Below are 24,739 nucleotides of genomic sequence, written 5' to 3'. Positions count from 1 at the left end.
CCCGGGCTCCTGCCCGGGCTGGGTGTGCCATGACTGACCTAGGTCCGTGGGCCTAGGTGTCAGTCATTTCTGGAGGATCTCTTTTCCTTCCATTACAACAAAAGGAAATGACTCAGTTCAGATACTGGATGTGGATACCTGGCGACACCACTTTGTCCTGGTAACCCCTCACCTCTCTCCTTAAGGGATTAGGGATAGAGCTTTATCTGCTTTCTGGGACCTTTGCTAACATTCAGCTCCTCTTGAGATTTTTTCCTTTGTGGTGTTGCCATCGTCACAAATGCTCTTCTTGCTGTGAGGGCCCCACTTGACCTGTCCCAAAGTGCTGGGATGGTAGGGGTGGGGTGTCAGTTCAGTGGAGGTTGGGAGCTCTTGGGCTCATGGGGATGGATTCCTTTCTAGCCCTAAGATTCTGCATCAGTTCCAGTAAGTCTTCCTGGGTTTCTCTGATGTCTTCACCTTCAGCGTTATTATCATTTTCTGTGGTTTTGCCCCAATGCCTCTTAAAACCCATCTGCCCAGCACTAGATGGGTGTGGCACCTCAACCCCAGCTCCATGGACAGGAAATGCTCTTGCCTGTGGTGCCACCCTCCTGCTGCTGAGTTCTCGTAGCCCTAAATGCCTTCGGGGCTGGCCTAGCTGGCACATCCTGGTGATTACGACCATCTTTGCTAATGGCCATGGGGCCCCAAGAGCACTTTGGGATCTTGGTGGCAGAGCTGGGCTAGTAGCCAAGCTGGTGCGCCTGACCCTGTTGTGTTCCTTTATCATGCCTGGGAACTCAAGAATCATGACAAGAGCCCAATGCGAATGACTGTGGCAACCCCAGCTTCCCAGGGTGCTCCCTTGCCTGCGTCTGTAGCCTTATCGTTGCCCTGGGTTAGCATTCTCAGAATGTCCTGAGCTGGAGCACCAGCTGCTGGGTCTCTTCCTGCCTTTTATGCTTCTACCTCCTGCTTATGGTGCCTTCTGAATCTTCTGGGTGGCATTGGTTGTGTGAGGGGATGCCCCATTCTCTGGCCCTCCGTTTCCTCATAGTTGAATCGCGAGAGTTAGACTGGGTGATCTCTCAGACCATGCCAAGTCAAGCCAAGGGGACAGGATGAGAGGCAGAGACAGTGCCTGCCCCCCACGTACTTCCATTCCGTGGTGGCAGAGCTCCCATATTGTCTGGGCTAGTGAAACCCCATCCCCATGGCGGGGAAGGGGGAGCATCTGTTTCTTCAGCTCCTTCCGTAGGTCCAAGGGATCCTTCCCCAAAGGCTCTCCACCACCATGCTCTCTGGCTTTGCTTCCTGGCCTCCTTCTCATAGTCATGAGCTCCTGCAATTACCAGAAGGTATCCAGTCCTTGGAGGGAGGACTGCCTTCCTGAATCCCGTTCTTGGGTGTCTGTGACATCTCCTTTCCCTTCTTCACTGAGACTCTTGACATCCCCTGATTTGTGGTGGGAGAAGGCTGCTGTCTGGACTCTGCCTGTGTCTGCCTGTGAGCCTTGCACTACACTGCTGACATGTGCCAGGTTGGTCCAGGTGGGAGGTGCCAGTCATCTTTCCTCCTGGGCTTTGCATCCATGGAAAACAAAAGAAGAAGGTGCTTGGGGTTCGTTGTGTTCTCCTAAGATGAGAACTGGGGTATACCCGGCTGGGCGGCTTTCCTAGGCACACCAAGGGTAGGCTTGGGACTGAATTTGAAGGCGCAGAAGCACTCAAGGTATTTCTATTCCATGACAGCAGATTCAGTCTCCCCCTTCCCCCTCCTCCCCTTCTCACCTTCTTCCTTTTTCCTCCTTTTCCATTCTTCCTCTTTGCCCCTTTCACTCCCTCTCCTCTCCCCCTCTGCCCCCTTCTTCTTTTCCTCCACTGCCACCCCTGTCTGTCTCCCTGGGCTCCTACAACCCACCTTCTTAACTTGCTGATGGCTCCCTGTCCTTGAAGGCAACATCCCCCCTCCCACACGGACTCCCCCCACCCAGAACCCGAGTTGCCCCCACTCTGGCCCACTGCATGTTGACATCCTAGAGTTTGAGGTGGCTTCTCCAGCCTCTATCATCCCTCTGGACCTCCTGTCTTGTTCTGACCCGGCCTTTCCACTCCTTGAGGCCCTGGGATGAGGACCCCTCAGTGATGCAGTGACAGATCTGAGAACATGAATTCTTGTTGGGTGGATATGTGGGGGGGAGGTGTCCTGCAGGGGACGCAGAATTCATGCCCCCTGGCAGCTTCCTGAGCCCTGTGCTTCCTCTTGGAGGTGGCTTCGAGGGCCTGTCTGAGCTGCCCAGATCTCTGCAGGCAGCCCCTGCCTGTCACAGTGACCTGACTGTCATGACCTGGTTGTCTGTGGCTCCACTTCCTTCCGTCTTGAACCTTCTCTCTTCATGATTCTTGGTCCTATTAGTCCAGGGGCTCAGCAAACACAGTCTAGTTGTCCTCTCCTGCTTCCTGAGCCACCTGGGTGTTCAGTTCATAGTGTGGGGAGGCTTACACTTCCCGGCTACAGGGAGTCCTGTTGAACCCCCTGCCTGGAGTTGACCTCCTAGAGGTACTGGGACCGAATGCCCTGCTCAAATCTTATAAATAAAGGCAGAGGTGGGCTGCTTGGACTGTCTAGTGGGGCCTCCCTTTTCTCTCAGCTTGGCACATGGCCAGACAGAGCTGAGGGCCAGGGCACCTCTGGGTCCTTGTTGGGTGCCCACAGCTCCCTGTCCCATTGGCTGGCCTCATTGGGCCATTGCTGTCACTTACTTGCCTTCTTGGGGTACAGATTTATCCCATGGGCCCCGGATACCTGTAAAGGAAGGAGCTAGTCTCAGGGACCTCCTGGGTCCCTTCCAGCTCCAGTGTCCTTGGAGTCTGATTTTGGTGCCTGGACAGTCCATCAGCAATGACATACCACATCCCTACCTGCCGTGAGACCTCCTTGTAGTTTAATAGGCTGGTTCCCTCATGCAGCGTCCTGAGTGATGCTGTGTTCTGGAGTGGGGAGGTAGTATGGGGTGCACCAGCTGGCTTTGCTGAGGTTTAACTGTCTTCTGATGATGGCACCCAGATTGAGCTGGAGAAATGAGCACACCTTGTCCTGACCACAAGCTCGGTACCTGGCCTGGACACCTCCTGTCTTGTTCCATTCTGCTTTCTTTGAGAACTGGACCAAGGAGGATTCCTCTCACTGAGAGGGTCCACCCTCAGGGGTGACTCGGGTTCTGGGGGGGTGCTGTGTGAGAGGGGGGATGCTGCCTTCAAGGACAGGGAGCCATCAGCAAGTTAAGAAGGTGGGTTGTAGGAGCCCAGGGAGACAGACAGGGGTGGCAGTGGAGGAAAAGAAGAAGGGGGCAGAGGGGGAGAGGAGAGGGAGTGAAAGGGGCAAAGAGGAAGAATGGAAAAGGAGGAAAAAGGAAAAAAGTGAGAAGGGGAGGAGGGGGAAGGGGGAGACTGAATCTGCTGTCATGGAATAGAAATACCTTGAGTGCTTCTGCGAGGGTGGGGCCTGGGCAGCTTCTTCACTGCCCTAAGCACTCATACTCTCCCACACTTAAGGGCTGAGCAAGAGCTCACTGCCAGCACCTGTGGAGCTTGGACCCCTCATGGACAAAGTAGATTTAAGGGGAGAGTCCAAGGAGAGGATGCCCAGGACCGCCCAGGACCACCCAGGTGTGGCAGATGCACTCAGCCAAGGGGTAGCTCTTAGTTGTCCCCCTTGCTCTCTTCCCGGGGGAGATGGTGCCAACGGACTGCCATCTTGGTAAATGAGTCATTTGGAGGGTGGAGACACTGAGTAGATGAGAGTAAACCTGTAGACTTCTTCAGGCAGTCCCAGGCCCAGCATCTGCCCTAGAGAAGGGCTCCAGTCTGTATCCCAGAAACCTGCCAGCATACACATGGGCAGCAGCCCCTGCCGGGTGACCCTCCAGAATGCGTTGACCTTCAGTAACATCTATGTGGTTAAAATAAGTGAATGAATGACTGGGAAGAGGCGGGAACCAAGCATGATGTCCCTTGCTACTCCATCCTTTGAAATTGAATTATGCATGACTGGTTACTGCTTTTTCCTTGCTTAATTGATTTATATGCTGTTTAAAAGGCATTGCTGTTACAGGCATGGATGTCATTCCCAGAGGTCCCAGTAGGGTTTTTCAGGGTCCTAGCAGTGACATGCTGGACAGCAGCTCCTGGGTGGCCAGCACCTGCCTAGTCCCTGAGATCATGCCTCTGGGGAAGGCTCCCACTGTCTCCCCAACTTTGTCAGGAGGGTATGAGGTTGGTCACCATACACATGTCCACACCCATGGCCCCTTTGTGTGTGAGGAGCTGTCACCACACCTTTCTCTGTCTTCTCAAGACCCAGTGGTTCTTGTTCCCTGACCCTAATGCTATGCAAGAATGAAATCAGGACAGATGGGCCACTGGGTCCTAGGACCTGAGTTTGAGCCCTGCTTGACTTTGCTTATCACTGGGTGTAAGTCACTGAAACTTTCTAAACCCATTTTCTCATGAAACTGAGCAGTGTCCCGCTCCCTTTTTAACTCAGAGGAAAAGTAGTCCAGGCTTTCCGATTTTCATTAATCATGAATATCCATTCTCCTGTTCTTAATCAGCATTGCCAGACCCCACCGTGGTCCGACCATGGGCCAGCAGGGCATGGCATTAGTCAGTCACAGGTCAGGTGAGGATATGGTCAGGGAGGTCCCAGCAAAGAGTGAAGTGTTCTCGACTTGTGGAGAACCCAAATGGGAACCATAGATAATGTCAGTGTTGGTCATGTTCACTGGACAGTGCCCCAAACCAAGCAGAGAATGGTCAGATACTGTGTTTAACGACCCCAATAATAGGAAAATGTTGAGCTCTTCTTGGGGCATTGCTGTCCACAGTCTACCTTTGTGTGGTTGCCCCCAACGGAGGAGGCAGGAGACCCGAGGCTTGGATTTATTTATTTGTTTTGTTTAAGTTGGAAGGTTTTTTAAAAATAAAGACCTTTAAATTTTTATAGCCAGTGTCTCTGATAAAGGCCTCATTTCTAAAATACATAGAGAACTCAATCAAATTTGTAAGAATACAAGTCAGTCCCCAATTGATAAATGGTCAAAGGATATGAAGAAATTAAAGCTATCTATAGTCATTTGAAAAAATACTCTAAATCACTATTGATTAGAGAAATGCAAATCAGAACAACTCTTAGGTATCACTCCACATCTATCAGATTGGCTAATATGACAGAACAGGAAAACTATAAATGTTGGAGAAGATGCGGGGAAGTTGGAAGACTAACATTGTTGGTGGAGCTGTGAACAGATGCAACCACTCTGGAGAGCAATTTGGAACTATGCCCAAAAGGCTACAAAAATGTGCATACCCTTTGACCCAGCAATACCACTTCTAGGGTTGTATCCCAAAGAGATCATAAAAATGAGAAAAGCACCCACATATATAAAAATATTTATAGCAGCTCTTTTTGTGGTGGCCAAGAACTAGAAATTGAGGGGATGCCCATCAATTGGGGAATGACTGAACAAGTTGTGGTGTATGAATGTATTGGAATACTATTGTGCTATGAGAAATGATGAGCAGGTGGACTTCAGAAAAATCTGGAGAGACTTTATGAACGGATGCTGAGTGAAGTGAGCAGAACCAGGAGAACATGGTACACAGTAACAGCCACGTTGTAACAGTGATCAGCTGTGAATAACTTAGCTCTTTTCAGGAATACAGTGATCCAAGACAATCCCAGACTCATGATGAAAAATGCTCTCCACCTCCAGAGAAAGAACTGATGGAGTCTGAATGCAGATTGAAGCAGCCTATTTTCTCTCTCTTTTTTTTTGGTTTTGGTCAGGTTTTCCCCCCCCACAAAATGACTAATATGGAAGTTTTTTACATGGTTGCCCATGTGTAACCTATATCGGATTGCCTTCTGTCTCAGGGAGAGAGGGAGGGAATTTGGAACTCAAAACTTCACAATGAATTTTTAAAATATTCTTATGTGTAATTGGGGAAAAAACAAAATGTTGAAGAAATAAGGACCTTTAGTAAGAAAAGGTTTTGTGGCTCCATTCAGTTTTCCCCAAACTGACTGTTAGGAAATGTGGATCCCACCTTCCCTCTCTAACAGGTCGACATGGGGCCTGTGCTCCAGCCTTTGAGGTGTCGGAGAGCATGCTAGCACCAGGGCAGCTGAACTCTCCTAGAGCTGCATTTCATCCTGCCTGTCTGGTGCATATGACCAGGTTTGTCACTCATAGCAGCCTTTCCACCTTCTCCTGACCCCAGGAAGTCTCCACAGCTCCTGATGTGGCTGGGTGCTCAGCCCCTCACATCCCCAGCATAGTTCCCCATCAGAGGGCTGTGGGACAGGGCTTCTCTGTCTGGAGGCTATACTACTTACCTTTCCTGCTCCTGAGGGAGTGAGGCTTTGGAGGAGCCTGCTGCTGGCCAGTCTTGCAGCTATTGACATGGGTCTGTGGTACATCCCCTGTGAAGGTAGAACCTGTGTGCACAGGGGCCAGTGCAGAAATGGTACTAGATCATGCTGAATTGAACCATAGCACCAGCCAGAGTTCAGCCTTTGGCAGCCCTGAGCACAGGTGCTTAAGAAACTCCCCTGGCGTACAGTATGAAATGGCACCTCCTCTTTGGGACATTTTGAGTCCTCCAGGGTCTGGCCCCCATCAGGCTTTCCCAGCTTATACAGACCACCCATACTGGCTGCCATGCTGTTCTCACATATGACAGCCCATCTTCCACCTATGTGCCTTTGCCCTGGTTGTCCCCCCTGCCTGGTATGACCTCCGTCCTCACCTCAGTCTCTTAGAATTCCCACTTCCCTCCAAAATTTGGCTCACATGCCACCTCCTACCCAAAGCTTTTGCTGATCTCTCCCCACCCCATTACTTTGTATTTACTTTTAATTTTGTAAGTATTCTGTGTGGACTAAGCTATTTCCTGAAAGAGTCCCATGGGGCAGGGACTGTTTCCTCCTGTGTTCACATGTGCTTGGTACACAGTGGGCATTTAATAAATGCTCATTGACTGAGTCAGGGGTGGCATCAAGATGACGATGGCTTTGGGCCTGCATTCTGTGTGTTAGCCACCAAAGCCAAGCTTTTCCCAGGCATGGATTCTCCTGTTTGGGCACAGAGGCTACCCTTGCCCTGTCTCATTAGCAGGTCTAGATGGTGTGTTGGTGGGAGACATAGTTTTTCCTCAGCAAACGGGGCCAGGGCCAGGCCAGAGTGTCTTTGGGTCCTCGGCATCCCATTGACTTCCTCATGAGGTTGGTGTTCCTTATGCTGTGACAGCTTAAAGCTGGAGTCTGTAACAAATCACCTTGAATGAGCAGTTTTTATTTTGGCACATAAAGTCTACAAACTGAAATGATTCCCTTTATCCTCCTGGATCAAGTTGGTGGAAAACAAGGAAGTCTGTGGTCTCTGGATGCTCGGGGCTTCCTTGAACCTTTGCTTCTCCAGGAGATGGACACCAGGCTTCTGGAGCTCGGCCTCCATGTGCTGGCCTGCAGGATGGAGGTGAGGGGCTGAGCTCAGGGATGCCCTTCCCCTTGAGGGGGACAGCATAGATCAAAACTGTTTGTATTCCTGGGATGTAACTGGGTGCTGAGGGCTTGATGAGTGTGCACTCCCTCATGCTCCCCCTTTGTCTCCTCCCTCCTTCTCCTTCTCCCTGTCTCCCTCTGTCCATGTCTCTCTCTCCATCCTCTCTCAGACTTCATCTCTCATTCAGAGACTGAGTCAGCCCCTCCCTCCCTCACTTTTCCAGAGAATACAATTGAGGCACAGAAAGGCGAAGGACTCTTGACCAGGGACAGGCAGGCAATGTCTTAGGTGAGATTCACACTTGGGTCTTCCTGGACTCTGGGGCCTCCTCGGGCCTTCAGGCCACGTTGTCAGGTCACCTCCACTGCTCTTTCTGTGCCTTTGCCCCTTGGCCTGTTCCACCCTCAAGAGCTCTGGGGCCCCATTCCTTCCTCAGTAAGGGGAGGGGGTGGACTTGACCCCTAGGTAGCCTCCCAGCTCTGGGTCTGGGGTCATCAGAGGTTTCCTGGTTGGTGCCCTGGTCACTGGGAGCCCCTTCTGAAAGCATCCACAGGTGCCTTGGGCTCTCTGCTGAGCCCTATGGCCAGACTCTGCCTCTGCTGTAGCCTCAAGGCCAGATGGCTGTGGGGCCTGGCTGACCACTGCCCTCTCCCCTGCTTTCTTTTCTCTGATGTCCATCACTGCCCCCTGTCTAGGAAAAGCCACAAATCTCCCGGGGAGAAGGGAGAGATCTCTGCCATCCTTCCCATCTGGGAGAGAGCTGTGATGGCTTGGCCGCCCTCCCTTTTCTCTGCTTCTGAATTTAAATATTTGTCTTGGCTCTTTGGCTGAGGCTTGTTCCAGCTTAGAGGTTGACAGCCCCCTCTTCTTCAAAGATATGATGAGTTGCAGAATGTTCTGGGTGCTTGGTGTGTCCCAGCTGGACAGGCGGATGTCCAGACAGTCCCCAGACACTGTATACTCTCTCTGTGGTGGGGGCAGAGAGAGACTCCACTCCTGATGGGAGCTGCTCCCAACTCCTGTTCCTCAGCTGCTTGTTCTCAGGCCTGGGAGGTTAACCCCCTCCCACTGCCCCCGCCCCATCCGCTGTGTCATCTTTGCCTTCTTGAGTGAGCAGAAGATCAGCATTCTCCATAGAGAATGGGTGAGGGCAACCCCTCCAATACCCAGGGAATCCTCAGAGGAAAGGGAGGCCCTGATGAGGTGGCATCCCCTGCCCAGAGACATACACTCCTAATTCCTGCCAGGCTATGGAGGCTACCATAGGCCCCTGCTTTCTGTGTGTTGTGGAAGGGGGTGCTGGCTGAGTGACTTCAGCCTCTTGGGGGGGACCTCCTTCCCCAGGGCTGTGAACCTGAGGAAGCAGAAAGGGGGATCAGTAGTCCCTGGCCCTGCTTGGCCTCCCACCCCAGCTGGTGACTCTGTGCCTGGGCTCTGTGATGCCCACTTACACATGCAGGTGATCTCCAGGGGGTCCTGGGAGGGTATGCTTCAGTATAACAAAATCCCCCCCCACCATTTTCACTCATTTAGTACCTGGCACATCAGTGCTGAGGACCTCAGCCTCTCAAACTCTCACCAGGTCCTCCCTGCCTTCCTTCTCTCCCTCCTTTTCTTCTCTTCTTCCTTCTCTCTCTCCCTCCATGGCAGGCAGATTGTGATCAAAGAGTTAAATTCCTGGGAGCGCTTATTTACAGTTTTCACATGGTGAATCCTTTAGAAAATGCTAATAAATCGTCCGCAGTTTGTCTCTTCGCAAGTTCAGATAATGGGGCTTTCTATTAATAGAAGGCCTCCAGTGTGAGAGATGTTCCCCGTCTGGAGCGTGGCCCTGATGTGGATGTCGGCCAGAGGCCAGACTTGGCCTGAGATTCTGACTTCTCTGTCCCCTGTTTCAGGATGACCTTTGTCCTCTGTACTGGAAAGGGAGGCCCAGATGGGAAAATGTTCTGCTCTGTCCTTGCTGCCGAGTGCGTGTGGGGGGCAGTCCATCTGATGCTCTTTTCCTTTTTTTTCATGGGTGTGTCTTCCTGCAGCTAGAGAGATCTCAGAGCTCCTCCAATCTAAACCCCTTACTTTGTAAGGAAGAAACAGGCCCCCAGTGGGGAAGCATCTTGCCAAGATCACATAGGCGAAATGAAGGTCAGAAGCAGGATTGGAACCCAGATCCTTGGACTCCAGAGTCAGTGTTCTCCTTTGCTGTACCTCCCTCATGCCTTTAGTCTTGTTGAATGAATGAGAGTTATCTCTTCCTTCCTTCCCAGGACACACAAGAAGACTCCTCCCGTGGTGGTGCTATGTGCCCTGCCCCTCTGACTGTGCCGCTTCCAGTGCCAGAGGACCCAGAGTCCAGGGCAGAGATATAGTCTGAGTAGGTGGACATCTACCATCTGCCCTCCCTCCTTCAGGGATGGAAAGGTTTTATCTAGTTTGGACAGGTCTGTGTCCTGCCCCCAGCACTGGAGAGGGAATGGCCTCATTGGGCCTGGAATATGTGCCTGAGGCCAATGCCAAGAAGGAGTCCTGTAAAAGAAAAGCAGCATCTGTGGACCTTCTACTATGTGTCATTCAAGGCCTTTCTGCCCTTGCTCTGGATGTGATTCACCACCAGCTGCCTGGGTTAGGGTCTGACTGTCCCACACAGAGCAGGACCTTCCAATGAGGCACTGACCAGTCCTGGTGCTTGTCGGGCCTTTTTCTCAACCACTGACAGCTGGCTTCTGTCTCTCCCACCCAGGATCAGCCTCTGGTTTCCTGTGGTTTCTAGAGTGAGGGAGGGTGTCAGGAGGGAAGGCACCTTCACTTGGGGTGGGAGGGGAAGGGGAAATCTGTCCCCAAGGTGACCAGGAGATCTGGTGTGGGGACTGGAGGGACTGGAATCATGTGACTCCTTCTGGTGTGGTCTCACAGGGTCATCTTGAGCTCAGGCTCACTTGCCTGCCCCCTAGAGACAAGCCCTGAGGGTTGTTCACTTGGGCCCAGATGGGGACACGTCTGATTATCATCTGCTGGGGCTGAGCCCCATCATCAGGGCAGCCAGAATGGGGAAGCACCTTGGGTGTTAATTGGAGGAGCTAGGGATGAATGGCCTGGGAAGGGGCAGTAGCTTTGGGGGCAAGGGGCTAGCATGTGCAATGGGCTAGCCAAGGGCAAGGGGCTAGCCTGGGTGAGGCCTACTTTGTATCTGAAAAGCCATCTGGTGGGACAGGAATCAGACATGGTCTGCCAGGGGACAGGACTGGGAGCCTTGGGGGCCCAAGTAGAGCTGTCCCAGCACGGAGCAGGCAGCTTTGGGAGGTGGTGACCACTGTCGGCTAGGATTTCCCTTCTCATGTGGGTTGGACTAGGTGCCCTCAGACATCTCTGAGCTCGTGCTCTGTGTTCAACCTGGGGTGGAAAGACACTGTCAAACTGCCCCTGCTCTGGAGGAGCTTGCAGAGTGAGTGAAATCAGGGTAGACTTCCTGGAGGAGGTTGAGGGAAGAAAGGAGGGAGGGAGGGAGATAGACCCACCCCAGGTATGGATGCAGAAGGAGGATCTTGTGAGGGACAGCAGAAAGATCAGTTTGGCTGGAGTGTGGGGAGTATATGTTTGTGTGTGTGTGTGTGTGTGTGTGTGTGTATGTGTGTGTGTGTGTGTGTGTATGTATGTATGTAATAGTGACTTTGAGCCTAGAAGTGAGCAGGAGCCAAGAACACTTCTTGAGCTGGACAACCACTGGCCGGAGCTGAGCCAGACTCTGTGGTTTGACGCGGTTACTTTAAGGACATTTTCTGTTGGTAGAATTTTTTTTTATCCCCTCTATCCTCCAGTCTGATGCCATCTGCAGATGCCCCCTCTGCAAAGAGGGGGAGGGGAGCCTTTTCTTGGCCACGCTTCATTGCGTTGGTACTGGTGTGGTCCCTGGGCAGGCTGTCTTCCTATCTTTGTGGACTTGGCTATGTACTGCCTCCTGTTTGTCCTTTTTGGTCTCACATTCACAGGAATGACATACCCACCACAGTCTGTTCAGCCACTTTTCCCTCAGGAATCCTTCTTGTTTTCTGCTGCTTTACCACCACACAAGTGTCAGATGAACACTGTGTTTCTAGGACCTTTCCTTGACCTTGGGTTAGAGGCTTCCCATGGGATGTGTGGCTCAGAGGGCTCAAACATTTCCTGATTCTCTGGGAATCTCTGTTGACGGTACCCTGACATTCCCTTCTCCTCCGCCAGAGCTTAGCGCGATGTGTAGTGGGAGAATCTCGTCTAAGCCCATCTGCTGCCGAGCTCCTTTCGACTGTGCCTGGCAGTTGTGCAGGATCTCAGGGCCTGTCCAGCCAAACTGCCTTGTGGTCGCTCTAGCCAGGAAGAAAGCGTTGGGAGACTTCTGGCTTTGTTCTATACTTTGACGTTGTCCTGTCACAGCTTGCCCCTTTGTGCTGACAAAAAACAATAGTTTCCCTGGAGATTCCAGATCTTTTTTCATCCACTTGAATGCTCTTCTTTCTTGTTTTAGAAAGTCTTCTCTTGGTCTCACCCTAAGTCACTGTCTAGTCTGGTCATTTTTTATTGCGTGTGAGCCATAGGTATATGAACAACTCTTCTCTCTTTAAGGAAAGGTTCCTGTCATAGCTGCATTGATGGCATCTTTTTGAATGTGCCTTGACAGGTTGATTCAGATTGATTTCTTTGCCTTTCATGACTTCCTTCTTGGTTTTACCGATAATTTATAGAAATGCTGTCGACATCATCAGTTTATTTTTGTGTTCTGCTTCTCTGCCAAAGTTACTAATTGTCTCAGTTAACTTCTTTGCTGATCTCTAGGACAAGCCTTCTCCAAGTATGGTTTGAGGAACCCTGAGGCTCCTTGAGATTAAGGTCCAACTTCAGGTCTGTGTGAGGCTGGACTTCTTTAAAATCTACTGCAACCAAAACAATAGATTGCTGGGCCTGGAGTCAGGAAGACCTGAGTTCAAATCCAACCTCAGACACTTATTACTGACTGTGTGACCCTAGGCAAGTCACTTCACCCTGTTTGCCTCAGTTTCCTCATCTGTAAGATGAGCTGGGAAAGGACATGGCAAACCACTGCAACATCTGCCAAGAAAACCCCAAATGGGGTCATGGAGAATCAGACCTGACTAAGATGACTGAAATAACAACAAATCAATAGATAGAACCTCGCTGAGGTGGCTAGGTGGTTCAGTCAGTCAGACATTTATTAAGTGCCTTCTGTGGAGGAGACACTGTGCTAGGCTCTAGGGGATACCAAAAAAGGCGAAATACAGAATACACAAAACAAACTATGCTGTCGGGGAGTTTGCAGTCAGAGAATAGAGCATTGAGCTGAGTCACAGAGACCTCTTAGCTTCTTATTAGCGGATGGGTCCCTGGGAAAGTTCATTAGCTTCCATCTGCCTCAGCTCTCCCATCTGTAGTAATAGTAAGTTCATGTTGTTTTCCTTATGTTGAACCATCTTTGTAAGTCCAGTTTAACTCGATTCTGATGTGAATAGGGTTGGCATATGTGTGCGTGTGTGTCCATACATACGTACACACATATGTGTGCATCCGTTTTTGGCCAGGATCTCATGAAGCATCTTTGGATTGTTATCCTCTAACGTTGTTATGTGGCTTCTTCCTTGCTTTGTCCTTCTCTGGGGTTTGGCTGTTAGAAGTGCATTTACCTCATACGGGGTGTTTGGGAGACTATTTTCTTCCTCAGTTCTTATGAAGAATTTGTGTAATGGAGGGATTGATTTTTATTGCCCAGTTTGATTCTGTCTGGAATCTTGCTTACTTGCCTCTCCACCATTGGTATTTTCCTTTTCTGAAATTGGGTTATTGAAGCTTCCTGCATTTCCTCTTCTGCTTGCTGGGTCCTTGATATCTCTGTAGAACACACTCTTCCTCTGAGTTTTCCTTTGAGTTGATAGAATTGTGCCTGCTCCATTCTCATGATTCCTTTTAATTTTATGTTAGAATTTCAGCCTTCAAACCTGGTCTTGATCAGTTTGGTGACTCCGAGGCTGTTTTACAACACTGGATCTTTGCTGTCTTTGTGTGCTCTTCTCTGATTATTAAGGGGCATTGTGGGAGAGTGGATGGAGTCAGGAAGACCTGGATTCACATCCTACCTCTGACCTCTGACCTAACTTGTATGATCAGGGCATGATAAGGCTTTTAAACTCCGAGCCTCAGTTTACCCATTTGTAACATGGGGGCCACAGTGCCTGTAGCACCTACCTTACAAGGTGGTTGTGAGGTCCAGAAGAGGGTGTTGTGTCTGAGACTTTCAGGAGCTTTGTCACCCTTAGTGTTAATTTTTATTTGTAGGCTGTTTATTTGTGATCATCAGAAAATTCCCTCTACCAACAGAATCTGTCACAGTTTTAAGAGAATTGAGTTGCCTGGAAAGTCTGAATGACTTACTAGGGTCTTGCAGCTAGTATGTGTCAGAGGCAGCATTGGAAGCCACTGTGACTCTTATCAGAAGCCACTGTGACTCTTATCAGAAGCCACTGTGAGTCTTATCGGAAGCCGCTGTGACTCTTATCTGAATTATTTTTCCTTTTTTTTAAAAAAAAATTATTATTTTTAGTTTTTAACGTTCATTTTCATAAGATTTTGAGTTTTAAATTTTCTCCCTTTCCCCTTCCTCACCAAGACAGCGTGCAGTCTGATGTAGGTTGTACATATACATTCATATTAAACATGTTTTCACATTAGTCACATTGTAAAGAATTAGAATCAATGCAAGGAACCACATGAAAGGAGAAACAAAAACAAAAAAAGAGAGTGAATCTGCTTCAGTCTCATTTCTTATTATAGTTTAATCACCAAAGGGGCACTGCCTCAGTCTGAGACCTGTGAAAGACCCTTACATGAAAAGGCCAGGGTCCTCACTGCATTCTGGGCCATCTCCAGTCATCCCGGTCCATATCTGGCCACTTGACCCAGATGGCTCTGAAGGAGAAAGTGAGGCTGCCTCACTGAAATCTAATTCACTCCCACGTTGCCGCATCACCTTCCTGATGCCAGGGTCCTCTTTGAGGATGAAGGGACGAACCATAGCCACTGGATTCCACTGACACCCAGCTTCAGTCTAATTCTGTCACAAGTTGGAAGCTATTCCCCCCTACCCTCACCATGCTGTGTGGGGCCTCTTGGAGCCCAAACAACACCCACCAGCTGGCCTCCCTGCCCCTTGGAGATCATAGCAGAAAGGCCATGTTGGGGAGCTTTTTGTTTACTTTGTCTTGTTTCTGAGTCATAGAATTTGATTTTCTTCTTGCTAATGGTTTATCAATTTCATGAGTTTTTAAAAAATTGACCTTTGTTAAGTCAATTGTTTGCTTTTATCCATTTCTCCTTTTATTTTAAACATTTTCATTGTGCTTGGTTTTGTTCCTTTTCTAATTGCTTTCAATGGAAATTGAGCTCATTAATCCCCACCCCCCCTTTTTGTTCGTATAAGCATTTGGGACAGAAGTTTGCCTGCGAGCACCACCTTGGCTGGGCCCCAGAGGTGTTGACATGTTCTATTTATGTTGTTGTCATCTTTAATATAATCTGCTGTTGAGTAATGCCTGGGCTAAAGACTGTTTTTAGAAGCCAGAAGTCAGTCCTTGGTCCCTGTTGGCAGGTCTTTTTATTGCATTGTAGGCTCGATGTAGAAATGTGGTGCTGCCACTTCTGTGTGGGCTCAGCTCTCTCTGAGCCAAGAGTGGTCTTTGCCCTTTTCAGCCCTGGAGGGCATTGTGCTCTTTGCGTTCTTCCCTTGGCATGGCCAGGGGCTCCACAGTCAATCAGCCATGAAGCTCAGACAGGCCTTGGATTCACCTACACCAGTGCCTTATTAATCTTTGTTATCAACTCCCTGTTAGCTGGGTTTGTTCTGTCCTTTCCCATCTGATAGCAGAGAACACAGATCAGACCACGCTTGAGCAACTGTTTTCTGGCTGTCAGCCGTCCCTGTCCCTCCCCCCCCCCCTACCCCGCCACCCCAGGATGGCCCAGGAGACAAGAACCAGACAGACCCTTTGGACTGCCTAGTGGCCCTGACCAGCCAGGACCCTGCCACACCATTGTGTCCCTTAGCCCCCTGTCATCGGTCTGGGCTTTCATCTATGTGTCTCTTCCTAACCTGGACAGATCTTTAAAAAAAAAAAAATGGTGACCCAGGTTTATTCCAAAGAAAAGATTATTCTTTTTGTCTTCCTAGTCTTTTGGGGATATTTCTGTGTTGATTTTGTGACTCCCAGGTTGCCCTGAAGGGGTTCCATAAGTTACTCAAAATTCTCAGTGGGACAGAGGGGAAACTTCATTGGATAGGGTCTGGAAAGTGGCCCTGAAGCTTGTGGTGCTTGAAAGCTGTGTGCTCCAATGAGGAGAATTGTCCCTGTCTCCTCAGCTTCCATCCTACATGTGACAGTCACTCCTTGGGTCACCTGGGAAAGTAGCTTTCTCTGGCCTCAGTTTCCCCATCTCTGGATAGGACCAGACTGCCTCTGAAGTCCTCTGCAGCTTGACCTGCAGAGCCTTGTCTCTAACCCTCTGGGTCTCATGGAGGGGATACAACTCACACCCCCTCTCCCTTCTAGGGCCTTCCCTGGAGGGATCTCTATCTGACCCCCTCCCTTCTTTGTCTCCCCCCCAGATTGGGAGTTCCCTGAGGGTAGGGGCTGTCAGTGCTTAATGGATGTTTACTTACTGACTGACTGCCTGGCAGAATTGTGAGGACCAAGAAACAAAGTCTGCGGAAATGCTGTGCAGACACACTGTCTGGCTCTCTTCTTCCATCCATAGTCCATATTTAAGAGAAGGCCAATTCCTGCTGGAAGCAGATGGGGGGCTGCAGCTAACGTGGCTTAAAAGCAATCTTGTGTGATGGGAAGTGGCGGGTTTCTATAGCTTCTAGGCATGATAGTCCACCTCTCTGGTGAAAGCGCCAGTGTTGGGGTGTTGGCCCTTCCTCAGCATAATGGCTCTTTTTTCTTTCCTGCTGGGGCTCCAGAGCCTCTGTGTTATCTGCCAGTGGAGGAACTGCCCAGAGTTCACTTGTCTTTGTTATTTCTGAGACTCAGCTGGCCAGTTGAGCATTTCTGCGCTGTTTGTGTTCTCCAGAGGTATTTCTAGACAGTTGACTAGCATCCATCCTTTGTTTGTTAAGGATTTATTAAACCCTTGCTGCTGGGTGCTGGGGGTACCTAAGAATCAGAGCTGGGGCCCACAAGGGAAAGGGAGGAGTCCAGTTAGGGCTCTGGTCCCTGAGCTGGCCATGGAAGGTAGTGGGGTTTTTCAGAGGCACACCAAGGAGGGTTTGGTCTCAGGCTTCACAACTGCCCTACATGGACAAGGCAGATGGGACATCTTGTGGAGAACAGCAGTGGGGCCATTGTGGCTGGGCCATGAAGAGTGTGAAGCAGCCCAGAAAAGTTTCCTGGAGCTGAGAGGCCAGGGTCTTTAAAAGCCAGAGCAGTTCATGGTTTGTTATCCTGGAGGCCATGAAGTCCATAGGAGGTGACTCTTGGAGACCTGAGCTTTGGAAGTGTGGTGAAGGAGAGGCTGGATGTGGTGTGAGATGCAGGGGAAGCCAAATCAATGAAACTTGATAGTTGATTAGATGTGAGTGGTAAGGAAGAGGGAGGAGATGCCCAGGTTTGCATAGAGGGGTCATTCAGGAGTTGGGAGCAGAGGGAGATGATGCGTCCTGCTTTGGGTGCATCTCCCTGGATATACTGCAGGGCCCCTGCTTGGAGAGGTTCAGTGGCCCAAGGAGTTACCCTGACAGAGTTCAGGAAAGAGCAGGGTCTTGGATAGAGAGCCAGGGTTAGAGCTGAATCTCATCTGTTTTATTCATTTCACTTGTTTTGACCTTTGAGCTTGCCCATGAATTCCAGGAACCCATCCCCTGAACTGAGATCCCTGGAGTTACCTGAGGAATTGGGCAGGTGGACGAATAATCCTTTTAACTGCCCCTTCTTTGTGACCCTCCTGGTCTGTACCTGGCCCCACTCTAGATGGCCACTCCTTGATTCCATCTCGATCCACTCTTTGACCACTGTATATAAGTGTCCATCTTGTTCCCAGTTTTAATAAAGCTTGTCTGACTGAAAGAAGTCTTGGGTTGAATTCTTTTGAGGCAGGACTCATGGCTTTTAATCTTGAATTTTGGAGTTCCCAGCACCCCTAGATTGCAACAGTTTCAGATCATGAAATGTCTTTTGTCATCTCTTTTTTATGTCTTGAAGATTCTCAGAGCCCTCAGTTGACCTTGGATCAGTGTGTTTTTTTCTTGTGTTTGCACCTTTTATTTTTATCCAGAGCATGAAACAAGTTGCTTTGGAGCTTTTCTTGGGCTTGTTCCTAGCTGTGAATGACCATGACATGTATTGCCTCCTGCTGGTGTGGGTGCTGCTGACTTCCCACCGGTATTAAGAAAAAGGCACCTTCTGTGAGCTCCCCTGATGCCATCTTTGGAATCACCAGCACCGGGGTAATGTCCTTCCCATGCTGGTTTTGTTGGCCATTAGGAGCCTGGGCAAGAAGGAGAGAGCAGGCAGCTCCTGCCCCATCTGAACTGTGCTCCAGGAGGACTTTCTAATCCTCCTTGTTACTGTCCCTTCCCTGGCTGTGAGACATGGGCAGAGAGGAGCATTCCCTGTGAAGAAGAAAGAGTCTGGTCTTTTGGTTCTTTGTGAGTCCAGGCCTTCTGTTTGTGCTCCTGCTCTGGTATGGTCCCAGAGGGAAGGGGCCCTGTCTGGCTGCTATGCCTGGCATGCTTCAGGGAGGAGTTAATGAGATGGCTGTCCTGGGGGAGAGACATCCAGAGGGGGCATTCAGGGCCAGGAATGGTAGGCATTGGCAGGTCAGGGCGGTGGTGGTGGGGGCCAGTTGGGAACTCATGGGGAACAGATGTGAGAAGGAGAGCAAGGGGCGGGCAGAATCCTGGGACCTTCAGCTGGGAGAGGTCTCAGTGGTTACCCAATCTTGACCCTTATTTTGCAGAGAAGGAAACTGAGTCAGGGAGTGGTGAAAAGGCATTATGTAGAGCTTCAGCCCAAGAATTTTTTTAGCTGCAATCTGGAGGAAATATAGTTTTTTCCCTCAAGTCTAAGACCCTATATTAGAAGACACACTTCATGGTCCCCCAAACCAAAATGTTTTGGTATCATAGTCACTGGGTGAAGCTGCTGATGGAAGCAGCTGCAGAGATGGAAGGGCTGCAAGAGGTCTAGAGCATGATCCTCCAGGCTTGCACTTGGTGCCTAGGAGGAGATTTCTCCCCTAATCGGATTCTCTGCTACCCCTTGGGTTTCATTCCCTCCCCTGCTTCTTGTTCTGCTTTTGGGGGCTAAAGGGCTCAGGCTCACCCACCTTTCCCTCTGACCCCTGGGGGATGCTGCCTTATTGCCTAGGTCTTCTCTGCTCCTGGACACTGGGACAGGTGGACTGTGGGCAGCCCTCACTGGGCTTTTCTGTGCCCAGCATTCTTATAGAATTGCTGATCCTTCTTTAATTGGAGATCCTTCAGTCATCAGACCTTTCTAGGTGCATGCTCTGTTTGGGATCCCAGAGCAGGCCCTGCCCCCAGGCTCCAGAGACTGGTCTGTGCAGTTAGTGCCCGGTTGTCCAGTCACTGAGAGGTGCGGTGGGTGACCTGGTGCAGCTCCCCAGAGATGACCTCAGCTTCCTCCACTGTAGGTTAAAGGGGGCTGGACCAGAGGCATGCAGCTCTCAGATGAGTGCCCTGAGACTGCTCTGAACCCCAGAAAACTTGTCTAAAAACAAAGTGGGGATGACCATTGGTCTGGGACCCCTGAGTAGCTGAGGGAGTGTTGTCCTGGGGTGCCCTGAGGCTGGTGAGGCAAACTCTCTCTCCCTGTTAAAAGAATGAGCTGACTTCTGTAGAATTTCCCTTGTATGAACAGTTCTATCTCGTACCAGCAGGATTATCATGTATTGATTCCCACAGTTATTGTATTCAATCCAGAGGTCAAGGTATAGACATCAGTTCTCAAAGCAATCTTGCTTACAGACAACAGCCCAAAAATATACCCCTTAGGATTCCCTCCTTCCCTGTCCCATTTTCCAGTAGTGAATGACATCTGTGACCAAGGCTGTATGTTATCACCCAGTTAGCATACTTGCAACATGATCCACTCCTTTTCCTGTATAAGCTTTAGCATCATTCCTGTTAGGGGGCATATTGGCATTACAGTAAATCTTTCCCAACTTGATTTAAAGAATGCTTGAGTCTGTGAATTCATTCCAGATGACTCTCCCTTGTACTTCAGCCTTTGACGGGTCCCTGAACCCCCCAAAACTGCATCATTTCTTTGGCAGCCCATATGGGGACCAGTCTGAGGTCTCAAGAATTCTCTGAGCCAAGGTAGTGAGGTCACCCCTCAAGCACCTAGGAAGGCTTGCAGGGACTTTGGGTTGAACTTGCAGCAGGCTGTGGCAGAATTCCCTCTTGACAAGGGACACCTTGTTTTGGGAACACCTGCAGGTTATTTTCTCCCTCTCCAGGACCCTGGTTGAGGCGAGTGGCTATAGGTGCTTATTGGTTTTCTTTTCTCTCTAAGGCATGTAGACAAAGAGATGGACAAATTCCCCCCTTTACCCGAGGATCTGCCCTTAGGTTTTTGTTTACAGAACTGGAGAAAGCTTGGTCTCCAAGGCCTTAAAAAGGAATATCTTTCCTGGCCTCTTTACGATCTGGAAGCCCAAAAGAAAAAACTGTCTGATATCTGATAAGCCTCTCTGAGCTTTTGGATTCTCCCCATCATTATCTGTATCACCTTGGCTGTATCTGTTCTATGTTTGTGTCTGTAATCTGACCCCTGGTAAGGCTTAAAATGCAGCCCACACGTAAGAGGAGCTTCCAAAGGCTGCAGCTAGACTTTCCTTGGAATGCTGCTTTCTCTCTCCCCTTCTTCCTCCCTCCCTGATTGTAGAAGCCTCAGAGAAGTGAGTGGACAGAGAGAGGAAAATACTTTACTATTTAGATTACATGATTGGTAAAGACAAGTCGAAAAGGGTAAGAGAATTGTCAGATCAGAATTAGAAAGAAATAAGATACGTGCACATTTAAAGAGGCTTTATCAAAGTCCACCAGAAGGATAAGTAGATAGAAGGAAAGGCAAGGAAGTTTAAGCATGTAGGAATGAGAGGAGCATGGGTAGAAAAAAAGGCATAATCTATTTGCATGAACTGTGTGAACAGAAGGTTTGAGAGTAAAAGGTTTGGAAACTTTTGGAAAACTGTGTAAGGTTATTTGGAAATGCTTTCAACGGAACTGGAGTCACCTGATTGGTAATGTGTTTGTTTCAAGTTTTAAACACATAGCTTTCAGATTGGTAAACTTTTGTATTAGTTATGTCAAATAGCTTTTCATAATTTGAATGATATATGAACTGAAAGAAACTAAAAGATGGAAAAAGTATGTAACACCTGTTATGTTAATTTATCAACCCTGCTAACCTGTCTTACAATGTTTTATAACTGCCATTTAGAAAACCAGGTATTTCCACCTTGGCTGTAGTTAAAGAGGAAGCTACAGCTAAAACAATTTGGCTATCACTTATGAAAGTTGAAATATTATCAACTAAGTTATTTGGGGTTACCGTTTTCAATGCTAGAACTTAAAATTGCTGTTTGATTACTGTGTGGCAAGAAAGGGATTAGGCGGAAGCCTTATCCAGATTGGTTCTGCCTATTCAGAACAGTCCTCCTTGGAGTAGGGGGGTTGGAAGGCAGGGCACTAGGATCAGCCCCTCCTTGGGGTCCATGTTGATTCCCCTTATTTTGTAAACTTGCCAAGGTCCCTGAAAACCGTGTGTTGGCAAGGTCATCAGCCCTAGGGAAAGAACTTGTTTGGGTTATGGAGTTCCTAAACAACGAACCTGACTTGCTGAGAAGTTGCAGGTTTATGTACAATAGATAGAAAGTATTTCTAAATGATTGGCTTTTATACCAGGACAAGTTTAAACTTGAGAAGGAAAAATGTTAAATGGAATCCCTCTGTATGTGAGTCCTGGTAAATTTTTTTGTTATTGCAACTCCATGAGATTAAAAATAACTATATCTGGCTCTAAGCTGTGATGAATGAAACTTGCTGTTGGAGGTAAAAGGCTCTTGGGACCATAACTAGTTTTATTTTGAGTTTGAATTTGTGTATAGTTGTCTCTGCAGGAAATCAGTATCTGAGAGAAATGCCGCAAGCTACCCAGAGGGGATGTGATCCTGTACTGTTAATAGGTGGAGGAGGTCTGCATCTGGGAAAGAGACGTGAGGACAATCTTAGCCTCAATCTGGGATTCTCCTGGCTCAATTTCCCTATTGTGTTCCTTGAAAGGGAATGTTTTGCACCTGACTATTCCAGAGTCTGGCTATGAGGTGGAACTGATACTGCATGGTTGGAGAGCTATGACTCTTGTTTGAATTTAAACAGAGCCAAGGATGTTTTATCCTATCCTATTTGGTATGTCACATGTCCCTGCTTTTCCTCTTCTACGGCAAATTTCTATGATCAGAGCAAGCGGTCAGTAAAAGACATGAGCACAAGCACTCAGGATTCCATCGGGCTAACCAGAATAAAGTTCATTTGGTAAATGAAACAGAATAAGTAGCAATACAGTCAAACAGCCAGTTCTGTTTTCAGACTGGATCAGTGTGGGCCTCTGGGGAATCATTGGTAGAGATCTGTGGCCCCAACTCCACTCTGGTGACTGATCTTGGCTTCTTGTGTTGAGAATGAGGGATTAGGTGCTAATCCATCCCATTGGGGAGTAGCTACACCCCACATTCAGGAGTGGATTTGCAAGTAAGGGAAATGTCTCTCCCAATACAAACCAGCAGTGGTTCTGGGACTCCAAGACTGGGCTTTACTGTTCCAGGGACCCACACCAGTGTGGGTTGGATGCAGGATTTGAACCCAGCGCTTCCTGAGCCTCCCACGCTCCCATAGTGCCTCTGGGGCAGAGCCCTCCCCCCACCCCCACTCCACCTCTGCCTGAGGTGGGTGACTCATACTCCTTCCCACCCCTTAGTGAGTCACTGGTTCTGGCTGAGAGTCTTGGGAACCTTAGCTGAGAGAGGGAGGGACCTGGTCTCCTGGGGTGCACCAGGCAGTGGATGCTGAGCCAGAAAAGTGTAGCCAAGTCATAGCCCCCCATTCAGCAGCCCTTCTTGGAGGGGAGGTTCTCTCACATGTACTGTGCTTGAGGCTGAGTCTCCTGAGATGGAGTGTGCGTGTGTGCGTGTGCGTGTGTGTGTGTGTGTGTATGTGTGTGAGAGAGAGAGAGAGAGAGAGAGAGAGAGAGAGAGAGAGAGAGAGAGAGAGAGACCCACAGTGAGTGAGATCTGGATCATGGGAGGCCTGCTCATAGGCAGGCCTGGAAAATCAGTTAGTCCCACCCTACCTCATTTTACAGATAAGAAAACTGAGGCCCAGGGAGGGGGAAAAACTGGCCTAATACCATCCTGGGAATAAAGGCAGAGCTGGGACTCCAGTTTCTGACTCCAACCCCCCTCCTCCTCCCCCCCCCACTGCCTGTCTGGGTGGGGCTATGTGGGAGGAGAGGGCCTGGGTTACCTTCCTGCCAGTCTCCTGTGACCAGCAGGGCCCCTGGAATGGCCTTAGAAGGCTGCCTGGGCTCACAGGGTTCCAATTGGCTGCCAGTGAGCTCATGGCTGTGGCTACTGTCCATTAACTGGAATCTGTTTACCTTATCTTTATGTATGAATTCCATGAGGCAGTATCCCTGGGCAGGACCATCAGCACATTTCTGATGGATTATGTGGCTGCTGAGGCCATGATTCCCCAGCCTTCTCTTCCCACACCCTGGGAGATAGCATCTGAGAATCCTGGGCAGGAGCATCCCTCCCACCGGGAGCCCAGGCCTGGGCTTGTTCCCTGTGGTCTCCCTCCCAGGGATGCTGGGCTGGCCTTGGGCTCCAGCCACCTTTAGCAACACACTGCTTCTGGATGGGAAGGATGGGATTGTGTCTCCGTGGCTTTGCTGCTGCTGCTGGTGTAATGGAAAAACTTTCCTTTGCCCCCTGGACATCCTTCCTTTGAAAGCTGAGCTGTCTGCCTCCTAGCATCTCTGCAGGTGCCAGGAGCTGGCCCCCAGCTACCCCAGACTCAGTGCATTGAGACCCTGTCTGCCAGTACCGGGAACTGAAGGCTTAGCCTCCTCAGAAGCTGACCTTTAAAGGAAAAGGTGCACACCAAACCACTAGAAATAAAGTGAGACCCTGGGAGACTAGCAGAAATGCCCCCTGAGTTTGGCAGAATATCTTTGTGCCATGAGAAAGGGCAAATACCAGAAATTGGAGACATGGGGGAAGCCTTTCATGGACTGATGCAGAGCCAAGAAAGTGGAATGTGGGGCACCACCATGTGTCAGGGTTGTGTGTAGAGCCTTGCCTCCCTAAAAGTCAGTGACCCTTGAGGACTGCACCACTCCCCACCCCCCTGAAAGTCAGTGATGCTTGGGGGCTGGCCACTCTCTGCCACTCAGGGCCTAGGCCTCTGTCCTGGGCTGGCACCCTGCCCATGATGCCTCAGGCAGTCACATAGCTGCTGTGGCTCTGTCTCAGTAGTTTCTGTTTGTTAATGGAAAGGGGAGGTGGATCCCTGAGGAATCATGATGCAAAGAGACTCCATAGAACTTTAAAAATGTGAATGAGATCTTGACTGGTCGAAGGCAAAGGTCAGCTTATCCCAATGAGGGATTTTCTTTACAATTGCTATCCACGTACACGTGGCCAGATTGGGTCAGCAGATACTGGATAAAACTGAGTGTAAAAGTCTGGGTGGGGCTTCAGCTGGGGCCCCTGGGGTGGGTCTGAGTGGACAGTCAGGTGGACCTGAGTCAGCAGTGTAAACTGTGTACTGGATCTTTGGGCTCTTGAGGGTCAAGTTCATCTCTCGGTGAAGCCTCTTCTCACTCCTCCCATCTGGACGTGGCTGCTTTGGCTCATCCTTTTTTGTTGTCTCACCACCAGCTCTGTGGTCGCTGCACTACTGAGTCCCAGCATTCATTTTATATGCCCTAGGCAGGAGTTGCCATGAATAGGATGCAGGGTTCAGAGTGGACTAAGCTCAGGGCAGTCTGGCCTGGTCAGCCCCGGCTGCTGGAGACTGGCATCTCTTACAAACATCTCATTTCAGAGGTTATTTCAGGAGTAACAAACGTG

The 24,739-nt window shown here is 49.6% G+C and overlaps 1 protein-coding gene and 1 long non-coding RNA gene across 7 annotated transcripts in view; one reads left to right on the top strand and one right to left on the bottom strand.

Moving 5' to 3' along the window:
• SLX9 (SLX9 ribosome biogenesis factor) overlaps positions 1-24,739 on the top strand; it is a 49,415-nt gene that overhangs the window by 10,135 nt on the left and 14,541 nt on the right. Inside the window, exon 1 of one of the 6 annotated variants that reach the window (XM_072640845.1) lies at positions 9,830-9,917. The exons of 4 other annotated variants lie outside the window; for them this stretch is intronic. The gene's annotated coding sequence lies outside the window, so the exon portion shown is untranslated. Of the gene's footprint in view, positions 1-9,829; positions 9,918-20,184; positions 20,574-24,739 lie in introns of those variants that run through there. One more of the 6 variants, XM_072640846.1, reaches the window with a different exon arrangement.
• Positions 5,576-9,170, bottom strand: LOC140525426 (uncharacterized). The gene is made up of 2 exons (XR_011974037.1): positions 9,083-9,170; positions 5,576-7,506 (listed from the first exon to the last, which is right to left on the bottom strand). It is a non-coding gene; the product is annotated as an uncharacterized lncRNA (long non-coding RNA).

The sequence above is a fragment of the Notamacropus eugenii genome, chromosome 2 (assembly GCF_028372415.1).
Source record: "Notamacropus eugenii isolate mMacEug1 chromosome 2, mMacEug1.pri_v2, whole genome shotgun sequence".
In the NCBI taxonomy this organism is placed as follows: domain Eukaryota; kingdom Metazoa; phylum Chordata; class Mammalia; order Diprotodontia; family Macropodidae; genus Notamacropus; species Notamacropus eugenii.
Note: the sequence above shows the minus strand (reverse complement) of the source record. Positions and strands in the feature narration are given on the sequence as shown.